General features: G+C 46.9%; 1 protein-coding gene across 2 annotated transcripts in view; it reads left to right on the plus strand.

Annotated features, from left to right (window-relative positions):
* The window catches only part of LOC147013064 (netrin-G1-like), a 247,762-nt gene that overhangs the window by 59,118 nt on the left and 164,624 nt on the right, over positions 1-24,020 (plus strand). The window lies entirely within an intron of this gene.

Consider the following 24,020-nt stretch of genomic DNA (forward strand, 5'->3'; position numbering starts at 1 on the left):
ATATATGCAAATTTATGGATCAAAAAGCATTCACGCCCACTTTTTCTCGGGCCAATGGGGAGCGGGGTGAAAGGTCGAAGGGAGGGGGTCAAAGATGAGAGGGCGAAGCTACGGGGCTGATAAAAAGCGACCGTGTTCGTCAGTCCAGTGGAGAGTAGGAGAGTCGAGAGGGAACAGAGAGGAGGAGAGTCGAGAGGGAACAGAGAGTCAAGACTTCGCGGGCGGTGTAGTTGGCAAGAAGGAGCTGGTCGTCGTGTGCGTTGGTGTCGGAACGGAGGGGACGGAGCTGTGGAGAGGCGGCGAGGGCAGGCGAGGGGGTGCTCGCGTCGTGCAGGGAGCTGCACCCCAGGGAGGCCTACAGCGCGACCTGGCCGAGGTGGAGACGCTCGTTGCGGGGCAATAAAAATCCTCTATACCCCGAGCATCAGCAACCCCCTCCTGTTTCCCCCCGCGCTGAGATAGTGCGACCAAGGGGGCCCCTTTCCCACCCCCTACCAGACACTGCCCGCGAGGCCCGCGGAGTTGAGGCACCATCGCCGCTCCGTGTCTCATCACCAGACGGGTAGGCCCGACCCGGTCTCGGCCTCAGGCCCGCCTCATCCTTGAGGGTATTCTTTCCTTGGTTTTGGGTATGTGTTGTCGGCGCCGTCTGTGAAGTAAAATTGTATAAGTGTTGCCGTGTGCTCGTGTAATCGGTATTAGATCTGCATTGTCGCATTTGCTTTTTGTGTAAATTGAATTGTGTTTTTCTTTTCTGTGTGCTTTTGGTGGAATTGAATATGTGTGCTTTCCGTTCGGCGCGAATAAATGTGCTTTGTGTTGAACTGTTTCCCGCTTCACTTCGTCATTTCCTTCATTGAATCCTCATCTTGCTTCACGTAAAGGGTTGGTAGTGGGCTGAATACGCCCGATAATTAATCGAACCGTCGAGGTCGACGATAACACCGCTCGGTTATCCCGATAGTACGGAACGGGTCGCTAAAGTGGCCCGTGTCCGAAGTCGACCTGCGGCGAGGTGCGATCGCCCGGTCTACCCTCCGCGTGGGTACTTAGGTAGGTCGAATTTGGCGAGCAACCCTATCTCACGCGGGGGCTGATTGGCTCGATCGCGGTGAGACCGAAAGGTCCACCCGTGACTGGTTCCCGGCGTTAGTCCGAGAGGGTCACGACTGGATTGTCCGTCCGGTGGGCGACGTGCCGCGATTCGAGTTACGTGGCGTCAGCACGCCGGCGGGCGCGAAATCCGCAACACTGGTGTCAGGAGTGGGATACAAATCCATCGCCCTCCTCGCGGCACTGGTATTGGAGAGCGGGACAACAGGCTCTCCTGTCTCCAGCGAAATTCACGGGAATCGGTCCAGGGGTGAGAGAAGCGACCCCCGATTCCCTCCAAATTACGAGCGATTCAAATTAACCCTTTAAGAGAAGCAAGATGGCGTCTCAAGGCGAGCGGGAGCCGGGGGTATTAGAAATGGATGTAGAATGTGTAGAATCCATGGTCCACGATGGAATCCCCGAGCAGGAAATGTTGATTGTGCAGGAACACGGACTCGCCCAACTGAACCCAGAGCCCGAAATGGGTGCGGCAGCGGCCGCGGTGTATGACACCTCCCCCCCCCCTCTCCACCAAAACCCTTCCCCGATCCCTGCCGAAACGGCTCACTCAAGCGCACCCGACATGGCCCAGCTATTCACCATGCTGGCAAAGATGAATGCGGAAATGATCGAAAAGATGGAAGCGAATATGAAAAACGAAATGAAAGGCATGAACAAACAAATGAACGAAAAGATGGATACAAATACAAATGAAGTGAAAACGACGATGGATGCGAATACACAAAAAATGGATGAAAAGATGGATACAAATACAAATGAAGTGAAAACGACGATGGATGCGAATACACAGCAAATGAGGGAAGAAATGAAAGAGCTGCGGGGTGAGACGCAGAACATGGGCCGATGCCTGCAGGCGGGCATGAAGGCCGTGACCAGGGAGCTGGGAATGGCGACTCCACGTGTGGGAGCAAACGAGCTGGAAGGGGTTGCAACGGCTGACAGGCCCGCGGTGGAGGCGGGTAAAAAAATAATTCGGGGGGCGTGTTGGACGAGGGTCGTGACAGAGGAATCGACGGTGACCAAAAGGGAAAAATTAAATGGGGAGACTAAAACGTGTGAGACGAGACACGAGGTGACAATAGAAACTCATAAATGTATAGAGACACGGGAGATAGAAAAAATAGAGGAAAGACTACACGATGAAGACGGGGTAAGTGACGCACACACACACACACGGAGGTAGTGGAGGATCATGGGGGTGAGCTGGCGGACTGGGTAGAGACCCAGTGCGAGCACCTGGATGGCCTCCTCCAGGAACGAGGGGAGGGAGGCGAGTCACAAGGGAGGCGATGCCCCCTTGAGGCGAGTCACGACCAGGTGAGTTCGGTCGTGCTTTGCGAGGTTGAGGGGAGGAGTGCTGCGAATGGGTGCTTGGAGAGCTTGGGGGGTATAGAGGCCCCGGAGACCCTTGTGGGGACACGAATCCCCAGTGTGGTTGTCCCTGTGTGTGTGGTGCAAGGCGTGAGTGCGTCCCCGTGTGTGGAAGCGACCCCGTGTGTGAGTGGTGTGGTGGCGAGTGTGCCGGAGTACGTGCTTCCCAGCACGCCGTGTGTGGATGAGGCACCGTGTGTGAGTGAGGCCGTGTGTGTGAGTGAAACGGCCAGTGTGAGTGAGGCACCGCGGGTTAGTTCCCCCGCGTGTGTGGGTGAGGCACCGTGTGTGGATGAGGAACCGCGGGTGAGTTCCCCCGCGTGTGTGAGTGAGGCACGGAGTGTGGATGAGGCACAGCGGTTGAGTGCCCCCGCGTGTGTGAGTAGTATGGTTTGTGTGAGTTGTGAGGCACGCGTGAGTGAACGGCCGAGTGCAAGGGAGACCGTGTGTGTGAGAGAGCGGTATGTGAGGGAGATGTCGGTTGGCATGCGGGAGCACGCAGCCGCGTCTCCCGGTGTGAATGTGATGGAGTGGACTGTGTGCGTCGTAACACGCAGGTGTGCGTGGGTCGAATGGCGACGACGACGACATGGGAGGAAAGAAAGCCGGGTAGCGGCTGTAGTTGTTTCGGGGACCGTGCCGGGTTCACCCAGCAGTGAGCATGCGGTTCGTGCTGTGCAACGCACGAGACCGCCACGTGCTCGCTTGCGAGAGTGAAGTCCCGGTCCGGAAACGCACGCGGTGGATTTGCCGATCCCGCGGACGGACAGAGTTTAGGCAGGTAAACGGATTTGGACCGGACGGGTTCTCCACGCGATCGTGTGTGTTAAGCTCCAACGGGCAAAGCACATGTGTTCGCGTGGGAAACCCCTCGAGACGTGGGGCTTGTTTTTTTTTTATGCGCACGGTGACGTCATGGCTGCACGTGGGGTTGGAATCCGGCAGGAGGGGTATCTCTGCCAGATGGAACCGTCCAAAGAGGGACGAGGAACACGTGCAGCTGCATGACGTCACGGGCAGGTGCAAAGTGCGCGAGTTGCCGCGCTGGTGATGCGCATGAAAAAAAAAAAAAAAAAAAAAAAAACAAGCCTCACTTTCGGGTGCACAGGATTCCTGGGCAAGGGGTGAAAGACCCCCTTACCCGGGGCACAGGATGGAAACTAGTAAGGGGGAAGGGTTAGCTTAGCTAGACCGACTCCATGGGGCAGGGGTAAGTCCTCATGGAGTCCGTGGAATGGATTAGTTAGAGGGATTGTAGCCAGATTTAGGATGGGAAAATGGAGTATGGGATTATTTTGGAGACAGAGACAGACTTGTGAATGTGTAGAGGGGACGTAGCTTAGCTACGTAGTGTTAAAAGGAACGTGCTATAGTGTAAGGGACGACGTGGGAGCACGAGTTAGTTAGGGGGTGCAGATAGAACGATGGCAGAGTTCAGCGGTGAGTGTGTTGAAGAGTAGGAGAGTTGTGAGGTGAGTACATGGTGAGTGAGTGAGGCCAGCGGGTCTGTGTGTATGGAGTAAATGGGGGATGCATGGTGCGATGAGTGATTGGGGGGAGGAGTGACTCCCGCCCAAGGGACCCCGGGGTCAGAGTAAAGTGAGTTAGCTGGGTTAGTCAAATTGAAAAATGGAGGTCGTTTTGTTGTTTGTGGGAAAGTAGGCTCGAGACCCATTTGGAGGGGTGCAGGAGCCCTGTTGACGGGCTTGGGAGCGTGGCTGCGAAAGGTGAGTATCGCTGAGTGGGTACCCCGGGCACCAGGCTAGTCGGCCGCGGTAGGCCAAGGGCCCATGGGGGGCCGGGATAGCGTAGTGGGCACGGGTGCGTCTGCTTGGTGCGGAGGCTCGGGGCGCCATTAGCCGCGTGGGCAGTGTTGTGGGCACGGGTGACCCTCGGAAAGGGGCCCGGGAGGCCGGCCTGCCACGTGTGCGTTTCAGGGGAGGTGCCATGGGGGGCACTCCCCGGTGTTAGGGAGCTGGTAGGCTCGGAGGCAGTGTAGTGCCCGGGGGTGCCATAGCGGGAGATTCGGCAGAGGGTCGTGCCTGCCGGAGGGAGCCACGTGTCCCAGCCAGGAGACCGTGTGAGGGCACGGAGAGAAAATTGGGGGGCGAGGCCCGAAATTGTAAGGACACCAACACAGGCGACGGGAATCTGGGTTGTTAGAACCAATAGTTTAAGCGAGAGGCGCTTGTTGAAAGCCCCGGGGTAGTTTAACAGTTAAATGGTTAGGGTAGATTAGGAGATGTACCCCTCCGCACCATCCATCCCCTCGCTCTCGTTGTGGGCCGCTGGACCCACTTTGGGTTAGATCGCCGAACTCTGGGGAGGCCATTCTGAGGCTTCGTTGGGCCTCGGCACAGTACGTTAGCTCTCCCTTATTCCCCTCCGGGAAGGGAACGTAGGGGTTGGGAGTAGGCTAGGTGACAGGATAGGTTAGCCGAACAAAGACGATAAAGGGGGTTAGGGGACGATTTATAGTGGGGGAGTAAAAATAAAAACAACAAAAAAAAAATTAAGTTGGGGCTAAATTGGGGTTTGACAAATTAAGGGAGTGGGTATGTACAGTGACAGGCAAAGGCGATAGGTTGGGAGGGAGACAGGTAGGTAGGTCCGAGCCCGCCCTCCAAGTGGCCAGCACCACCGCACTCCCTCCACCAACCTCCACTGAACGGCAAGAGCTGGCCAACTTCATCGGCTGGCCGTGTTTTGCTTCAAGGCGGAGGCCGGCCAACTTCATCGGCAGCTGTTGTTTTGCTGCAAGGCCTGTGCCATCGGCTGGCCGTGTTTGCTTCAAGGCCTGTGCCGGCCAGTTCATCTGCTGGCTGTTTTTCTTCAAGGCCTGTGCCGGCCAGTTCATCTGCCCGCTATGTTTGCCTGCAGCGGCCTTCTTCTGCGGGCTGTGTTTGCCTGCTCACCTTTGCCATGCCATGCCCACTGCCCATGTTCACCAGCCCCGTTCAATTTTGCTTTGCCCCCCCTGTTCATTGCCATGTGCGCCAGGATCGTAAAAGCAACAGTTTGCAAGCTGCGAGAACTGCCCCGTTGGCAGCTACAACACGGGCCCGCAGTGGCGGCCCGTGCACCGTGTTTGTGTTCATGCATCCATTCGTTGTGCTCATTGCGTGTGCCACTTGAGCTGGCACGGAGACTGCGTTTGTGCAGCCCATGCACCGTTGTGGTTCACTGCGTTCAGTTCAAAAGGGAAGGCCTTGGACTGCGTGTGAGCAGCCAGCCACGTTCCCTGTCACCTGCATTGTTTGAGCCAGAGACTGCATGCGGGCAGCCTGGCTCCCTGCTAACTGCTTTCTTTTTGCAGAGTTCAATGATCCTGGGCCATGGTTTAGTGTAAAATTTGTAAGTTAAGGTTAATATGTACTGTAAATATGAGTGCGCCCCCGGCATGTCTGTCTAGCGCCGGCAATTTTATTTAAGTCGTCCGTGTGAGTGAGTTTGTTTAGGTAGTTACGCAGCCCTCAGGTTATTTATTTTGGGGACACGAATACCATGAATGTCGCACTCAGGGATCCGTAGGTAAAATGTACTAGGGGAAAACTACACATGATGGCACACGAAAATTTGACGACTCGGGACGAGTCTGTAAAAAGGGGAGGGGGTAGTGTTGTGGTTACCAAATTCGCAAACCACCATTCAGGTCCCTTAGGTGAGGTATCTCGGTAAGTACATGTGTAGTTAGGCCCAAACCCGTTGTCTAGTGGGAATACATGTCATTTATGCGTGCTGCGACTCTTCAGGATAGCCGTTTTTCTTTTACTATCTTTATTTTGGACCAACCGCCATTGTTACCACCACCAACCACCGCTTCACCACAACCGCCACGACCTTCACGTCACACCTCGCAACCGTCGCATCGCCACCGTTCTTGCGCCGCCTGTGGGTACCGGTGTTGGACTCGTGCAGGGCGCGCGCCGAACAGCGTGTACAAAATCACGGATTTTGTGCTTCAAAAACGGATCAAAAACGACACACGCCCACTTTTTGCCGTCCAATCGGTGAGCGAGGGGCGAATTGGCCCCGCCCCCAGGGCGTTGGAGGGCGATCGATATATGCAAATTTATGGATCAAAAAGCATTCACGCCCACTTTTTCTCGGGCCAATGGGGAGCGAGGTGAAAGGTCGAAGGGAGGGGGTCAAAGATGAGAGGGCGAAGCTACGGGGCTGATAAAAAGCGACCGTGTTCGTCACTCCAGTGGAGAGTAGGAGAGTCGAGAGGGAACAGAGAGGAGGAGAGTCGAGAGGGAACAGAGAGTCAAGACTTCACTGGCGGTGGAGTTGGCAAGAAGGAGCTGGTCGTCGTGTGCGTTGGTGTCGGAACGGAGGGGACGGAGCTGTGGAGAGGCGGCGAGGGCAGGCGAGGGGGTGCTCGCGTCGTGCAGGGAGCTGCACCCCAGGGAGGCCTACAGCGCGACCTGGCCGAGGTGGAGACGCTCGTTGCGGGGCAATAAAAATCCTCTATACCCCGAGCATCAGCAACCCCCTCCTGTTTCCCCCCGCGCTGAGATAGTGCGACCAAGGGGGCCCCTTTCCCACCCCCTACCAGACACTGCCCGCGAGGCCCGCGGAGTTGAGGCACCATCGCCGCTCCGCGTCTCATCACCAGACGGGTAGGCCCGACCCGGTCTCGGCCTCAGGCCCGCCTCATCCTTGAGGGTATTCTTTCCTTGGTTTCGGGTATGTGTTGTCGGCGCCGTCTGTGAAGTAAAATTGTATAAGTGTTGCCGTGTGCTCGTGTAATCGGTATTAGATCTGCATTGTCGCATTTGCTTTTTGTGTAAATTGAATTGTGTTTTTCTTTTCTGTGTGCTTTTGGTGGAATTGAATATGTGTGCTTTCCGTTCGTCGCGAATAAATGTGCTTTGTGTTGAACTGTTTCCCGCTTCGCTTCGTCATTTCCTTCATTGAATCCTCATCTTGCTTCACGTAAAGGGTTGGTAGTGGGCTGAATACGCCCGATAATTAATCGAACCGTCGAGGCCGACGATAACACCGCTCGGTTATCCCGATAGTACGGAACGGGTCGCTTAAGTGGCCCGTGTCCGAAGTCGACCTGCGGCGAGGTGCGATCGCCCGGTCTACCCTCCGTGTGGGTACTTAGGTAGGTCGAATTTGGCGAGCAACCCTATCCCACGCGGGGGCTGATTGGCTCGATCGCGGTGAGGCCGAAAGGTCCACCCGTGACTGGTTCCCGGCGTTAGTCCGAGAGGGTCACGACTGGATTGTCCGTCCGGTGGGCGACGTGCCGCGATTCGAGTTACGTGGCCGTCAGCACGCCGGCGGGCGCGAAATCCGCAACAATATATATACTAGCGGGGTTATCCCTGTGTCGTAAGAGGCGACCAGAGTTGCGTCAGGAAGGGCATCCGGCGTAGAACATGTGCCAAATCACTATGCGATGATCCGCTGTGGCCACCCCTAAAGGCCCAGTCACACCTTGACGTTTTAGCCAGCAATGGCAACGTATTAAAATGTATGTAAAACGCTGGCTTACGTTGAACTTTTGATGTTTTTTTTTTTAAAGATTCAGACGTATTCATAACGACTTGGTCTTATGCATAACGTATTAGTAACGGACACAGAACGTTTCGTTATGTTATAGATAACTTATACCAACGAATGCTGAACCTGTTGTCGGCCTTCATAACCTATGCCCAACGATAGTCTAACTTAGGCATAGCGCGCTGCACGCATCGCCGACGATGACGTGGCGTAGGTTATGGAAAGGCTGCCGCACAACGATTCAAATCATAACCGCCGCAGAAATGTGTCAACATCGCAGTCACACCTTGGCGATCTTGCCAGCGTATGCCGACCTCTGAAAAATGCGTCTAAAACGCTGGCGCACGTCGACTACAGTATGGGTAAGTTTGGTATACGTGAATAGAACGCTAAAATACGCTATCATACATCGTAGTAAGTGGAGTACGTCTTGTAATTATAAACATGTTGAAAATTTTACGACGTACTTGCCGTATGACACACGCTCCGCATGCGATGGGAATAAGTTGGACGCACGATATACGATCGTTGACACACATCGACACACATTACTTGTAAGGTGCTCATAAGTCGAAACACGTCAAGGTAATGGTTAGCGTCAGTGTTCCAGACTTTCTTCGGTATGACGGTGTTCAATCTACAGTGCGGTTATGATTTAAATCGTTGAGCGGCAGCCTATTAATTATATTATATTATAACCGCACTAGAAATCGAAGTGTCAAAATCACCATCATACTGAAGGAAGGAAGAAAAAAAAATAAAACCAGGGAGTCTGGAACACTGACGCTAACCATTAGCTTGATGTGTTTCGACTTATGAGCACCTTACAAGTAACGTGTGTCGATGTGTGTCACCGATCGCGTAACGTGAGTACAACACGTTACTCATAGGTTAGAAATAAGTTTCGGGTACGCTAAACATTACCTCGACTTGTTTCGACTTATGAGTAACTCACAAGTAACGTGTGTCGACGTGTGTCAACGATCGCGTGACGTGCCTACAACTAATGGCCAGCGTTATGCGGAACGTGTGAGTCATACGCTGGCATAAGTCTTAAAATTTCAAGCATGGAAAATTTGAGGACAACCGAAAAGTACAACGTTTAAAGCCAGCATACAACGACGTATGGCAGTGTTTTTCAGCGTGCTCTCAATGTTATCAAAACTTATCCATAACGTATTCGACGTGTACCAGCGTTTTAGACAAATTTTCAAAAAATCGGCATAAGCTGGCTAAAACGTCAAGGTGTGACTGGGCCTTAACGGGAGCAGCCGAAAGAAGAAGAAGAAGAAGATACATGTACTAGCGGGGTATGCTTTCACATTGTGAAAGCATACAAACCGTGCTTCTCCATTGTCTCGGGTTGCTCACCTGCATTTGATTTTTATTTTTCTTTTGTTTTCGTTTATTTATATTTTCATTTATGGACGTTGTCTGACGATTCTGTGATTTTTTTTTCCAGTGGACTGGCTTCAATGTGTCTCTGCATGCAAAATTTGAGCTTTCTACTTCATCCAGAAGGTACCGATCTTTAATATCAGTCAGTGAATGAGTGAGTCAATGGTGAGAAAGATATATATATATATATATATATATATATATATATATATTTTAAATATATACATATATATATATATATATATATATATATATATATATATATATATATGTATATATATATATATATATATATATATATATATATATATATATATATATATATATATATATATACAGAATCCCCCACGATGAATCTGAGTGTGTGAATCTATCACTGTGCTATCACAGACAGGTTGGTCGTCTCTCTATTTTCTACCGTCTCCTTTCTGGTTGTGCACCCTCTGCATTTCCCATTTTTGGTGCCCCCCTTAAGTTTCTGCAGGGCACACACAAACCACCATCAACCTCATTCTGGTGAAACTACCTCGATCCATGATCACTGCTCACTTCCACTCATTCGTTCTTCATTTTTCTCCGCCTGTGGAACCAACTTCCACATTCTCTTCAATCTCATTCTTCCCTCCAAGTCTTCCACATATTTTACGTTGCATTAGAGAATAATTAATGGTCATACTCACATTGCATTACGATGTAATTAACAGACGTAGTACTCACATTTCATAAGTACGTAATTCGACAAACTCATATTTTATTAGTACGTAATTACTTGATGTACTCACATTCCCATGGTAAATAATTAATAGCTTTTGCTGCACAATCTGGGATCAACGAGTGCCATCTGTCACAACACATTGTCTTCCACCCCAACAATCAATCTTCTGAAAAAAAAAAAAGTGTGTGCGCGTGTGTGTGCGTGTGTGTGTGCGTGTGTGTGTGTGTGTGTGTGTGTGTGTGTGTGTGTGTGTGTGTGTGTGTGTGTGTGTGTGTGTGTGTGTGTGTGTGTGTGTGTGTGTGTGTGTGTGTGTGTGTGTGTGTGTGTGTGTGTGTGTGTGTGTGTGTGAGAGAGAGTGAACAGATGAATTTTTCATTCTCACTTAGCAGCTAAACTCCTCAACAGCAAGCAGAATTGATCAATGACCATTTCCTTCGGAATCTGGTAGTGGGATATGAGTGTAGGAAATGCAAAGGATGATGATGTTTGCAAAAGGCTGCAAGAATGTACCAGCCTCCTACACGTAATCACATCATTGACCATACACTCCGTCAAAAGTCTTTATTATCTTCTGCTGTACCATGTGCTCAGGTGTCAGATGGAAGAAGAACAACGAAACACACACACACAAACACACACACACACACACACACACACACACACTGCTCCCTCCCTTATGCCTGGATGCTCCTCCTCCTGATCCTCTCTTAGCTAATGGTGGTTTATTTCTCGACAGAACCAGAACCTTCTATCATCTCCCAGAACTCCCCTCCCTCCCCATAACACTTCTAGCATCACACGAGGAGCACAACCACCCTATCACATCATGCTCATTTTACTCCATGTAGGGTCACACCCTTGAAATGCTTCTGCTTCGTCATACACTGCCAAAAGCAATTTCTTCATAAAATATTTTCTTGAAATAAAAGTTTAATTGAAACAAGAAAATTATGAGAAACTTAATGCGGCAAGAAAGATTTTCTCATGGTTTCCTTGTTTCAAGAAAACTTCTTTTATGAAAACATTTCCTTGCAAAGAAGAAAATTTTGGCAGCGCACATGATTCTCTGCCTTCTGATCTCACCTGTTACCTGCTAACATCTGGTCAGATCACCACCCTCCTTCGTAGGATTTCAAAATGACCAGCATGTCTGAGACGAAACAACTAATCCAATCCACGTAATAAAATGGTTAGAGTTATCAACTGTAGAGGATCACAAGAACAGATAACTTGCACCATTTTTACCTCAACCACCGAATGTTTGCTCGTTTGTCTGTTTGTCTGTCTGTCTGTCAGTCTGTCTATGAGCAGGATAACATAAAAAGTTATGGATATGGACGGATTCGGACGAAATTTGGTGGACAGGTTGAGGATGTGCCAAAACGAATCGATTCGATTTTGGTGAATATCCGGATCCAGAAAGACGAATTTTGTTTATTTTTCAAGTGATTCTTCACCCTTGAGAAATGGGGCCAGAAATGCTACATAGTACGATGTCTCAAAAAGTTAGCGACAGATTTGAATGAAACTTGGTGGAAAGGTTTGGTGTGTGACAAGGACTAATTGATTCGATTTTAGTGAAAATCCTAATCCTGATCTGGATGTGAGAGTTTTAATAATTCCCAAGTCATTCTTCACCCTTGAGATATGGGGCCAAAATCGATACGTGACATGATATTTCAACAAAATGCCTGGTGTTGGCTGGGTGGTGGGCTTGGGATCCTAGAATCCTGAGTTCAAATCCCACTTTTCTGTTGAATTAATACCAGGTGGGGTTGACTCTGCCTGTCATCCTTCCGAGGTCGGCAAAATGAATGCCAGCTTGCCCGTATCCTGTGTCGGAGTGGCGACCCGTCCAGGATTGTATCCAATAGCCAAGGAGACTGCTTTGGCAGAACCAACGCTCTGCACAGAGTATGATCCCAATGGATGGTTGGATGGATTTCAACAACTGTAGATGGATTATGATAAATATTGGTGAATGAGTTGGTTAGGCGACAAGAACAAGCTGATTTGATTTTTCAAACCGTAAACTGTTCAGCCTGGTGGAGGTATTTGCTCTACCGAGTGCCATTCTAGTATTTTTATGTTTTTATCCTCGTGCTGCCTATGGAGACCATTAGTTTTGTGCTGCAATTAGCAACTGCATTAAAATTTGGTCTGCAGGCTCAGTTCCACATCAGCTACATCTCTCAGCCCCTAGCATAAACTGTCATTCCCGTGTTTCAAAGGCAGGGTGATTCATCAATGTGTGTGCCGTCCCTCGGATAGACGTTAAACGGGAATCCTGTCTTCCAGGATTCGTTGGTATACGTCAAAGACACCCATCACGAAGAGTAGGCGAGCTTTCGCCAGCACCATGGCCAGATTCCAAATTCCTTCCCTAACCAGGAGAGGGCATTACATCAGTGGAAAACCATGCCCTCAGCCAATGATGCTACCCCGCAGCTGAAGAACCCCCTAGTATGATCAGGGCACCACCTGCTTTAATGGGGATTTTCAGACAATTTTATTTTCCGAAAGGATTGTTCAGGCAAAAGATAGACAAGAAGACACAGCCATAGGCACCATATTTCCATTGAAAGGCAGCTGCTATCAGGTACGTGAACATCCCAAAATATAACATTTAAGCAAACATTACACATCTTATAATAAATACTACACATTCAGTTCTTAACAGTACATTGTGAAGTCACTCGCACTCTTGGGAGATATTGTTTGTTTCAGAAAAAAATGAACGAACAATATTATCACACAAAGGGAAAACAATGTCGTTAATGATTAGGACCGTTATGGTTTGATGGTTTTTAGATAGGATTCATTCTCACAGACAGCTCACTTTGTTCTGTTTGTTTTTTATTGTTGTTATTATGATGATTATTATTATTATTGTTATTATTACTATTATTATTATTATTTCTCAAACTGTGGCGTACAGCAGAGAACATATCTCTCGCTAAATAATGGATTGTTTTGAAAAAGTGATTATGGACGAACACTCTGCTATTACTGTTCCGAGCTCATGAATGACCTCGAGGAGATGATCTCAAATGATCTGTCTCACAAACAAAGGTGTTTCCATTTCAAAGTACAAAAAAATCAGGACAGCCAGTAACAAATGGTTTTGGGGGAATAAATTTCGCTTTGAAAACATTTTCGGTTAAATTGAAGTTTCAAATCAATATCCACAAGTGACGAGCAGACATGGATCTCCATATGAATGAATACAAGTCACCACAAACATTGTCTGGTTCACAACTGCTTGAAAAGGAATGTACCCACTTATCCCCCATCTGATCACTCCACGAATTGAACTCTCCCCAAGCCTTCACCATTACTTACTTCGATCATGGCTCTCGTTGTATACCTCTGATTTTCCTATAGTGAAAGTATATAATGATTGAAATTGTGGGTTGTCAACAACAACAACAACAACAACAACAACAACAACAACAACATGGAATTTTTTTTCAGGAACAAATCACTCTTCCCATTTTTGCTCACAAATGGATAGAGTTGGTTGAGGAAAAGGAAGAAGAAAAGAGGGAGCAATCTTTAGTACACCTTAATTTCCCACCACGGCTTTCATCCTTTGGTTCTAGAGACTGGGTTGTCGAGCCTGGGTTATATTTTTGACCTGGCAATCACACTCGTTCATTATGATGGAGCGAAATGCAAGCTTATTGCAAAAATCCTGAGTCGAGGCAAAATTAGAGTCTAACAGCAATTTATTTTAAGCTGTTTATTTCCTTCCCCACATCCAATAACAACTGGCAGGCCGCAGGTATGTCATTACGGACTTTCTTTTCTCAAAGCAAGCCATTGTGAGCTGGTATGTTGTACAAATTCCAACTTCTCGGATGGCACTATGCCTAGGTTTGTTCCATTAGGCTGAGAGCTCCGTATGTATTCGACCTGTTTTGTGTTGCACAAAATGCTCACCTGCCAGAAATGTTGCATTGAAAAAGTGGGCTGAATGCCTGAAATCTCTGGAATGAGTGGATTCGATAGTTTGTATCCATGAGTAGAGTAGGCTAGACACACGACGTCCATCGGCAGAGCACCACTTACATTTAAGCCACATTTTCTGTGTCCTTTCTGTGCCACAATACCAGAATGAAGGGCAAATAAATACCCGTGAAGACCAGAAATGTCCTCTGCCATGTTCCTGGCCCGGCATGTTCCTCAATTTCATAATGAATGGAATAATCTACAGGTTCAACCATCCTCTGCTTCCGTATATTTTTATCTGTATTTCTCCATTTCCGACGCACTTTGAGGCAAATATTGTTTGTAGTTTCAAATGAACTCTTCACTCATTGCTGCCAAATAAAAATGACTATTTTAGTGTGGCCTTTGTAAAATGCTCTTTTCAGCAAATGAATCACCGCGACCAATTGTGCAGGGCAGATGTGCCAAGTTATAATCACATTATTCTTGTAATAAGGAAGTCTTTATGTCCACGATGGTGTGATCGGATGTAGCTAAAAACATTGTCATCCTGGTTTTTAATATCTCTCCTGATCTCTCTCTCTCCCCCTTTCCCTCTCAGCATAAGATAACCATCAGAAAGGATATTAATCCAGCTGTTCTGCCCACTCACATTAGCTTGTGGATATTCTAGATTTGACAATCTATATGTAAAAGCAGCTGTGTATGTGAGTTCCACCCATTGATTGGACAGTTTGCCTGACTCTGCCCACAATTTCGATATTTACTCTTTCGAACTTTAGAATTTACCCTTTGGAACCATCCAGAATTACCTTTAGAATTACCCTTTAGAACCATCCAGAATTACCTTTAGAATTACCCTTTAGAACTTTGGAATTACCATTTAGAACCCTTCAGAATTTACCCTTTAATACTCTTTATAATTACCCTTTAGAACCCTTTAGCATTTACCCTTTAGAACCCTTTCTCTCAAGCAGCACTTTCACAGATGAGGTTATGTTGGTTTGCTATTATTTCTATTTTCTGTTAAAATTGTGACAGGTTTCTATGAAGTTGATGACAGCATATGCCTGGTGTTGGCTTAATGGTGAGGGTGGTGAGCTGGTGATCCTTGGATCCTGAGTTCAAATCCCCCTTTGCTGTTGAATTAATACCAGGTGGGGTTGACTGCCTGTCATCCTTCTGAGGTCAGCAAAATGAGTGCCAGCTTGCTGATCTCCTGTGTCAGAGTGGCGACCCATCCAGGATTGTGCCCAATAGCCAAGGAGACTGCTTACGCAGCACTAACACTCTGCATAAAGTATGGTCCCAATGGATGGATGGATGATAGCATGATAGGGGAGCAGAAAGCATTACATATTCTGCTGTTTCAACGTGGAATGGCCGTTTGCTTTGATGAGCGGGAGGAGGGTGAGAGTGAAGATGGAACAGCTTTGGAAGGGTGAGGTTGAGGCTTTCTTATTGAGTTGTCAGAATTGCATGTGTAAGTTTACTCACAGTAAAATGTAATTATATGTGTGTCATTGATTGTTATCTCCATAGTTCAGGTTTCAGAAGGTGGAACGGAGTCCTCCCAGATCTTGAAGTTCCCATCTTCGTTTTGGTGAAGGATCATGATTCATGGATGAAGTTGTGTTCTCAAAATTTTGTTATGAGGACTCTTTTCAGGATCGTCACTGAGTCCCGGACAGCGTCCAACTGTAGTTAGTTTGTGGTAATGTTCCCAAAGATGGTTTGAAGGATCTTGATATTTAGTCATTTTCTTGATTTCTGCATTATTTAGACCAAAATCACTGGGTACTGAATCCTCAATTCACAATCCCTGCTTTTTATCCCCCGCCAACCAACGGAGTTGGCGGGGGATATAGAAATGGGTTCCGTCCGTCCGTCCGTCCGTCCATCACATTTCGTTTCCGGTGCTTAACTACAAATCCCCTCGATATATTTATGAAATTTGGTATACATATCAAGCAAGTGGTGAACTGGTGCCTTTTGATATTTTCTAATTGATAGGTCAGATGGTTTGGCAGCCATGTTGGATTCAAGAAAAATATTAAATAATGTTTTCTCTGGAATCACATAACCTAACGAAGCGAAAATTTGCAGCTATCATCTTCCATCATGTCTGCATACAAGCAAAAATTATGACATCACAAGTCACATGGTTTGGCGGCTATCTTGGATAGAAATACAGACCTCATCCGATTAACACGAAATTCACACACATATTCCACTGGAAGATTGGAGGCAGAATATAAATTTATGATGTCATAGGTCACATGGTTCGTCAGCCATCTTGGATTGAAGATTAATAAAATTTAAAAATCTTCTTCTCCAGAACGGCTGGACAGATTGAGGCAAAATTTCACATACACTTTCGCCAAGACATCCTTTCAGAAGTTTGTTAATTTCTAATTGATAGGTCACATGGTCTGGCAGCCATATTGAATTTACCCTAAAACCTTCAAACATCTTCTCCAGAACGGCTGGTCAGATCAAGGGGAAACTTCACATACATATTGCACACGCTTAGGGAATACAAGTTTGTTAATCCTCATTTACTATGGCGGGGGATATCGAAGACTTTGTCTTCAACGGATGCTAGTTATTTTTGTATCTGAGTACTATGTCCAGTCGCAGTGCTTTGTTTTCAATGTTCACGCTGGATGGGATTATCAGATGCCTGGTGTTGGCTTAATGGTTAGAGTAGCAGACTTGGGATCCTTGGTTCCTGAGTTCAAATTCTGCTTGGCTGTTGAATTAATACTAGGTGGGGTTAACTCAAACTGTCATCCTTCTGATGTCAACAAAATGAGTACCAGCTCGCTGGGATGATTGAGCCATTCATGTATTCTGTGTCAGAGCAGTGATTTGTCCAGGATTGTGCCCAATAGCCCAGCAGACTGCTTTGGCAGCACAGATGCTCCATATAGAGTATGGTCCACATGGATGGATGGATGGATTGATGTATGGAAGGATTGTCAAGTTGTATGTGAGCATTCTTGTTTTCAATGATTGCTTTTGGTTTTGGTGTTTCCATGAGCTTTGAGGAATTGGGATATTGAAATTTATACAAATGTGTCAGTGAATTACTCTACAGATCCTTGTTTTGCCTGTGTGTGTAGAGCTATTCTGACATGAGTTTTTCACATCCTGATAGGAGGTGACTTGTACTTTTCTGTTTCAAGCTTGCAGAATCTACACTTGTCTGGCTCAGTCCTGCCATGTTTTTTAAAGAGATTCGTGTAGTGTCCTCGGTCTTTGGCATGTATAATAATTCGTTCTCCATCCCAATTGAGCTGACCTCTTCTAAACCAATGCAGTGATCCTTCCTTGTCTGTACCAAATCTGTCCGACTTTTTTATTTTAAGTGTCAGGTCAGGTCAGATTAGATCTGTCACTTGTTACAGGTACCATGTAAACCTGTACTAACGTGTTCCATGGTCGGGTTGTCAGCGACTCGTCTCCCCCACCAAGTTTCTTGGTGAGGAGGGTGTATGATATGGTCACCGAGCAGGATGAAAAGCAAAACCTGTCAAAGGGTGGAGGATCTCCTTGTGAGCCAACAGCCATCCATATCCAGTGCCCAACAGTGTCTGCGGACGTCCTCCTGCAGTTGGGTTACTTGTTATGAGGAGGTTGGTGACAGGATTTGTACGCTGGCCACCGCAAAACCCCTCATTCCGTAAAACATACTAAAAGCATTTTTAAAATCTGAAAACCCACTCCGTGGGAGTACCACCTGTGCAGCTTCCCTTCGCAGGGGAGCTCACCAGATGACGGGATTGGGGCAAAGCCTTCAGAACCCCCAATCTTTGATGATAGGAGGGAAACCAGAGGGTAACATTCCCGGGTCAAATTGTGGGATAGTGTAACAGGGTGGTGCTGAGGTGTCGTCCACCAGATGGTGGTCTCCTTGGGTTAACCTTAGGCGGTCCCTTCAGGATAGCACCTGGAATGTCCTATCCCGAAGAGAGGATGATCACCTGTCTCTGTTATCATCTGAGCTCAAGCATTTGGACATCGGTATTGCAGCACTCTCTGAGGTTCGGAGACTGGATTGCGGCGAGATCATGGTGGGTGGTTATACCTACTATTGGTCTGGTCGCGCTGATGGTTACCATGCCCAAGCAGTCGCTGTAGCTGTGTCCAATAACCTGACTCCAATGATAATTTGCGTAACACTGGTCAACAAGTGTATTGTGATACAAAGGATTGGTCACTCCTTGGTGCCATTTCCTTGGTCTCTGTATATGCTCCAATTGAGGCGAGTGAACTCACTGTGAAGGACGCGTTCTATGCCACGACTGGAACTGATAGGGATGGTTATGAGATGTGTGTGTTGGTCCCCATGTGTGTGAAACTGTGAAATAGAATAGCACTAAGTTCCTTGACTTTGCAAGAAGTCATGGACTTATGGTGGCTGGTTCATGGTTCCAGTGCCCACAGGCTCATCGCTGGACTTGGTATTCCAATGCTGGCGGTGTGGCAAAGGAGATTGACCATGTGCTCGTCGATGGTCATTGGAGGTTGATCCAGAACTGCTGGGTCTACTTCAGTGCTCACTTCCTCAATACTGACCACAGGCTTGTTGTAGCAACACTGAAGTGGCAGCTTAAATCCAGGAGAATGATACCATCCCAGCCTAAGCTGGATGTTGGCAAGGTCAAGGATGGGAGAATTGGTGAGGAGATTGCGAACAGGCTTTGTGGAGATTTGGGGGGTCTGTGGGTTTTGGGGGATCGTGAAGAGTTGTGGAGTGCCTTCAAGACCACCATCCTTGATTTTGTCATGAGATGTCTTGGAACTCACCGTACGGCAAAGAAGAATGTCGTCTCTCAAGGCATCCTTGATAGCATTGACCAGAGTCAAAGGGCCAGGCTGAATGGCAGAGTGGAGGTGTTCAGGGAGCTGAGGCATAAAACTGCACGCGCACTCAGTGTGGACAAGGAGGCCTATGTGCGAGGAATCTGTGAGGTGGTAGAATATCACCTGTGGTCGAGCGATTCTCGTCCTGCTTACAGAGGAATTTGTGCTTTGCCTTCCTCCTAGCTCATCCATCAGTGTACTGCAGTCAGAACAGAGGGTGGTGGGCTCTTGACATAGGAGTCCAAAGTGAAGGGCCAGTTACTTTGAGCGGTTGTACCAGGCTGATCCACCAGCCGTCGAGTTGGATGTCAGGATTGTTACCATCCCTATTGCTGACCCTCCAATCAACTGTGGTCTGCCTTTGTTTGTGGAAACACAGTGTGTGGTGAACCGGTTGCAATGGCGTAAAGCTCCTGGAATCTGTGGCATCCATGCTGAACTTCTCAAGGCTGGTGGAAATGCTGTACTCGTGTCGTTGCAAGCAGATCTGTGCTCTGCCTGAAACACAAGCATCATCCCAACTGACTGGAAGAGGGGCCTTGTTGTCCCACTCTGGAAAGGGAAGGGCGATCGCCAGGACTGCAACAACTACCGAGGGGTGTTGCTGCTCTCCGTGCCGGGCAAGGTCTTTGCTCGGATAATTATTGAAAGGATTCGCCGCCATCTGCTTAAGCACCAGCATCCAGAGCAGTCAGGCTTTACACCAAAGAGGTCAACGATTTACTGTATCCTTGCTCTTTGGGTCCTCACCGAACACAGATGAGAGTTCCGGCAGGGACTGCTTGCAGCCGATGTTGATCTCTGTAAAGCGTTTGATTCAGTGCATCGGGATACCTCCTGGAGGATTCGTCATCTTCGTGGAGTGCCAACAAAACTGATCAATCTGATGTCTGAAATATACTCTGGTACTGAGACTGCTGTGAGATGTGGTGATACTACCTCTGACTTATTTCCAGTTGTTACTGGAGTTCCTCAAGGGTGTGTACTGGCCCCCACACTTTTCAGCACTTGTATGGACTCGATTCTGGGGAGGATGTCGGAGAGATAAGCTGCAGTACATCACTTGGGAATGTGTAAATCTCTGACCTTGATTTCGCAGATGATGCAGTCATCTTTGCAGACTCGAGATATCCTTTTTCAGGCCCTCAAGGTGCTGATTGAGGAGTCGGAGCCACTGGGTTTATGGGTTTCCTGGGTCAATACCAAGATCCAGGCTTTCAATGACATCTTGGATGCTGCTATCCTGTCTGTACCTGTTTGTGGCGAGGATGTTGAGGTCATGGAGAGATTCACTTACCTTGGCAGTGATATTCATGTCTCTGCTGGCTGTGAGTCAGAGGTCAACAGACATCTGGGTTGGGCCTGGGGAGTCATGGATTCACTGTCTCTGGCACTGCCGGTACCTGTGCTGGAGGACGAAAGTCCGAGTCTTCTGGTCATTGTTTCTTCCAGTATTGCTCTATGGAAGTGAGACTTGGCCTCTGACCAGGGAGCTGAGACAGAGACTTAATTACTTTGGTACCAGGTCTCTTCGGAGAATCCTTGGCTATCGTATCGCTGGTCAGACTTTGTGTCCAATGAGGGGTTGCTGAGAGAGACTCAAATGAGATTGTCACCTGCCTAGTCCGTGAGCATCAGCTGCGGCTGTTTGGACATGTGGCTCATTTTCCTGACGCTGATCCAGCTCACCAGATTCTCTCAGCGAGGGAGCCTCATGAGTGGGGGAGGCCAACGGGCTGACCACGTGCCTCGTGGTTGCAGCAGGTTGATCAGCATCTCAAACAGATGGGGATGAGCCAGGCATCTGCCTGGGGGATGGCCAGACGGAGGCCCCTGGAGTATCAGCGGAAAGTGGACGCAGAGATGCGCTGCTCTGGCGCATGCTCCCATACTTGACCTGACCTCTTTTTATATATTTCCCTGCTCTTTTATCTTTCTCCCCATTGTCACTATATATCTGTTGATATTTAATCTTGTATTTTCCTTCTGTATTCTTTGCAATCATTGGTGCTATATTTAACCTCCGCCATCTTCGAAGATGGATGGAGGTTACTGTTTTCACCCCTTTCTGTTTGTTTATTTGTTTGTGAACAGTATTACGGAAAAACTCGACGGATTTCGACGAAACTTGGTGGGGGGGTTAGGTATGGTCCAAGGATCATGCCATTAAATTTTGGACTTGGTCCCCCCCCCCCAAAAAAAAAAATTGAGAGAATTTTTTTTTTTTTGCATTTCTACATGTTTTAAGTGATTTCCAACCCCCCCCCCCCAAAAAAAATTGTTACCCCCCCCCCAAAAAATAAAGAATTCTTTTTTCATTTCTACATGTTTTAAGTGATTTCCAACTCCCCCCAAAAAAAGAAATTTTTTTGCATTTCTACATGCTTTAAGTGATTTCCAACCCCCCCAAAAAAATTGTTACCCCCCCCCAAAAAAAGAAATTTTTTTTTGCATTTCTACATGTTTTAAGTGATTTCCACCCCCCCAAAAAAAAATTGCTGGATTAAAAAAAAAAATTTTGCAACTTTTTTTTCAACAAAATTTCGATTTTTTTTTTTTTTTTTTTTTTTTGCATTTTTACATGTTTTAAGTGATTTCCAACCTCCCCCCCCCCCCCAAAAAAAATGTTGGAGAGAAGAACTATAACTGCCAGCACTGTTGACATCATATTTAATGAATAAGATATAAGGTTCACTTCAGTGACCCAGCAGTATTGGCGGCGGAGGTTTTGCACTCTCCCGAGTGCTCCCCCTGTAGTTGCTGTTTTGGTTTGGTTCATGACGTAGTCTATTCGCACCTGTTTTTGGAAGTTTTTGGCAAGGTGAATGAGAGATACCTTTTCTGGCTTGCTGTGTTCATGCTTGTGTCCAAATTGTATTCGGTAGTCTGTTGAACTTTTCATGTACTCTGCTAATCCTACAGTCGTCATTCTGTGCACTTGAGTTGCATCAGGCTGCCCCCTCCTCTTTCCTTGGCAGGTACATTTTCGGGATGCAATGATCTTGTGGAATATTTTGTGAATAGTGAGGAGTTTCCTTGTTTTGATATCTCATTTATTTATTTTCCGCTTGTGGCCAGTTTGCTATTCCGCAGCTGTATTGGGACATTGGTACTGCTAGTTGGTTTATGGCTTTCATTTTGTTCCTTGGGGAGAGGTATGTTTTCACGATCAGCCTCATTCTACATATGTATTCTTTGGTAATTGTTCGGAGCATTTTTTGTGACATAATGAGTGTCCCTCTTCTACTCCAAGGTATTTATAAGATGCTTACTTGCCTTGCTCCTGTATTGTTGTATCGAGGTCGCTTTTTACGTTGTCTGTTCTTGTTAGTCTGTTGTTAGGACTTTCTCTCAGCTTTCTTCCTTCCACCAGGAGCTTTGTTGCTTTCTTTATAGCTTCATCTTCTACATTTCATCTTTTACATCTACTTCATATGCTGGTACATTTCTGCCATTGTTTGTGGAACTTGATCATACCAACCAAGTGTTCTCTTCCTCAATTATTCTTCACTCGCATTGTTTTTTTAAACTTCCTGATTTCTGAACTCGAAATTCTTTCGTTCAGAGACAATCATCAATCATAGGTTGACATCCATGGGGAGGAGTAAATTCTTCCTTTGGAAATGCCCCACTGAATGCAGTGAGAAAGGTGGCGTCATTGTTGTGACGTTTATGCCTGCTGGTACCCAGAGTATCCTGGGAAATGATGGCAGTAAGCCCAAACTCAGTAGCTGTGTTTGTCTTATCTTAAAACAGTCTAGTGTGTGTGTGTGTGTGTGTGTGTGTGTGTGTGTGTGTGTGTGTGTGTGTGTGTGTGTGTGTGTGTGTGTGTGTGTGTGTGTGTGTGTGTGTGTGTGTGTGCGTGCGTGCCTGCGTAGTGTGTGGAGGGAGGGTCAGGGTGGGTGGGAGGCAGCTCCACTATGAGCCTATGGCCATGTAAAAAACAATCATTCATCCATCATATCATTCTCATCTCAGTTCTTTCCATCACTTTTTACATCTTCGATTTGCATTGTCCATGTTCTACTTCCATTTATCAATACCAGTCTAATATGGTTTTATAAACTCTAACTTTTATAGATCATGGAATGCTCCTGCTCGTTATGATACCCCCTAGTCACCTCCACTTGTTCCAGCTTTTCTGGAATATTGATCTGAAGGCTAATTCTGCTCCTTTGGGTGCCTTTATCATGTCTCTAAGCAAAGAGAAAGTTTTGACCTTTTCTAAATTAAATTCTGAGTTCAGGAGCATTTGCTTTTGTGCTCTTTTTTTCTTGAAATAATTGATCCTCACATATTTTACATATCCCAGCTTTTGTTATCAAATTACATCTCTAACACTACCTACATTGAATTGAATTCCATCCAGCTCCTTTCCGGCATGTTGAACAAGACCATTGCATCTCCACTATATTTCCTTTTCCTTCTCTTACCACTCTCCATTACCCCAGTTTTATTCTTGTTTATGCGTAAACCTTTCATCTCTATTTCACTTTTCCATTTTTGATAAATCTCTTTTGCTTTGCACTTTCAGCATTCAGTAATAAATCGATCATCAGATCATACGATAACTCACATTCAGTATCACAACCACTCATTGTTCGTCAATTCTTCCATCACTCTTACAAACAGTCGAGAACTTAAAACTGATCCCTTGTGCCATCCTACATTTCGGTGTTTGAGCATCCTCTGGTTATCGGAATTGTGGTCGAACTGGAATTTATTTTAATAAATACAAATGCATGTACACAATTATTTTTCATAAATATACAAACTTTATATGCAATCATGAGAGTGATTGATTGATAGGAAGATAGCTCAGCCCATAATGTGTTCTCGTGGGCAACAATCATTAAACACTGATCATTGATTTTGAGAATATGATCATGGTTTTGAGATATTCGGGTTTTAAAACCAAAGTTTGGAGAGAAGTCATTTTAGTGTCATACATACCCATAGATTAAAGGACTTGAGGAACTAAATGACAACAAGCCATGGACTTTTGGAGACAAAGAATAAGATGAGTTCAAAAGGATCCACAAGAACAAAAGCAGAGAACTCCCTGGAGTTACTTTGCGGAGCCACG

The sequence above is a fragment of the Eptatretus burgeri genome, chromosome 14, assembly GCF_056783735.1.
Source record: "Eptatretus burgeri isolate ZD-2024b chromosome 14, Ebu_testis_v1, whole genome shotgun sequence".
Lineage (NCBI taxonomy): Eukaryota > Metazoa > Chordata > Myxini > Myxiniformes > Myxinidae > Eptatretus > Eptatretus burgeri.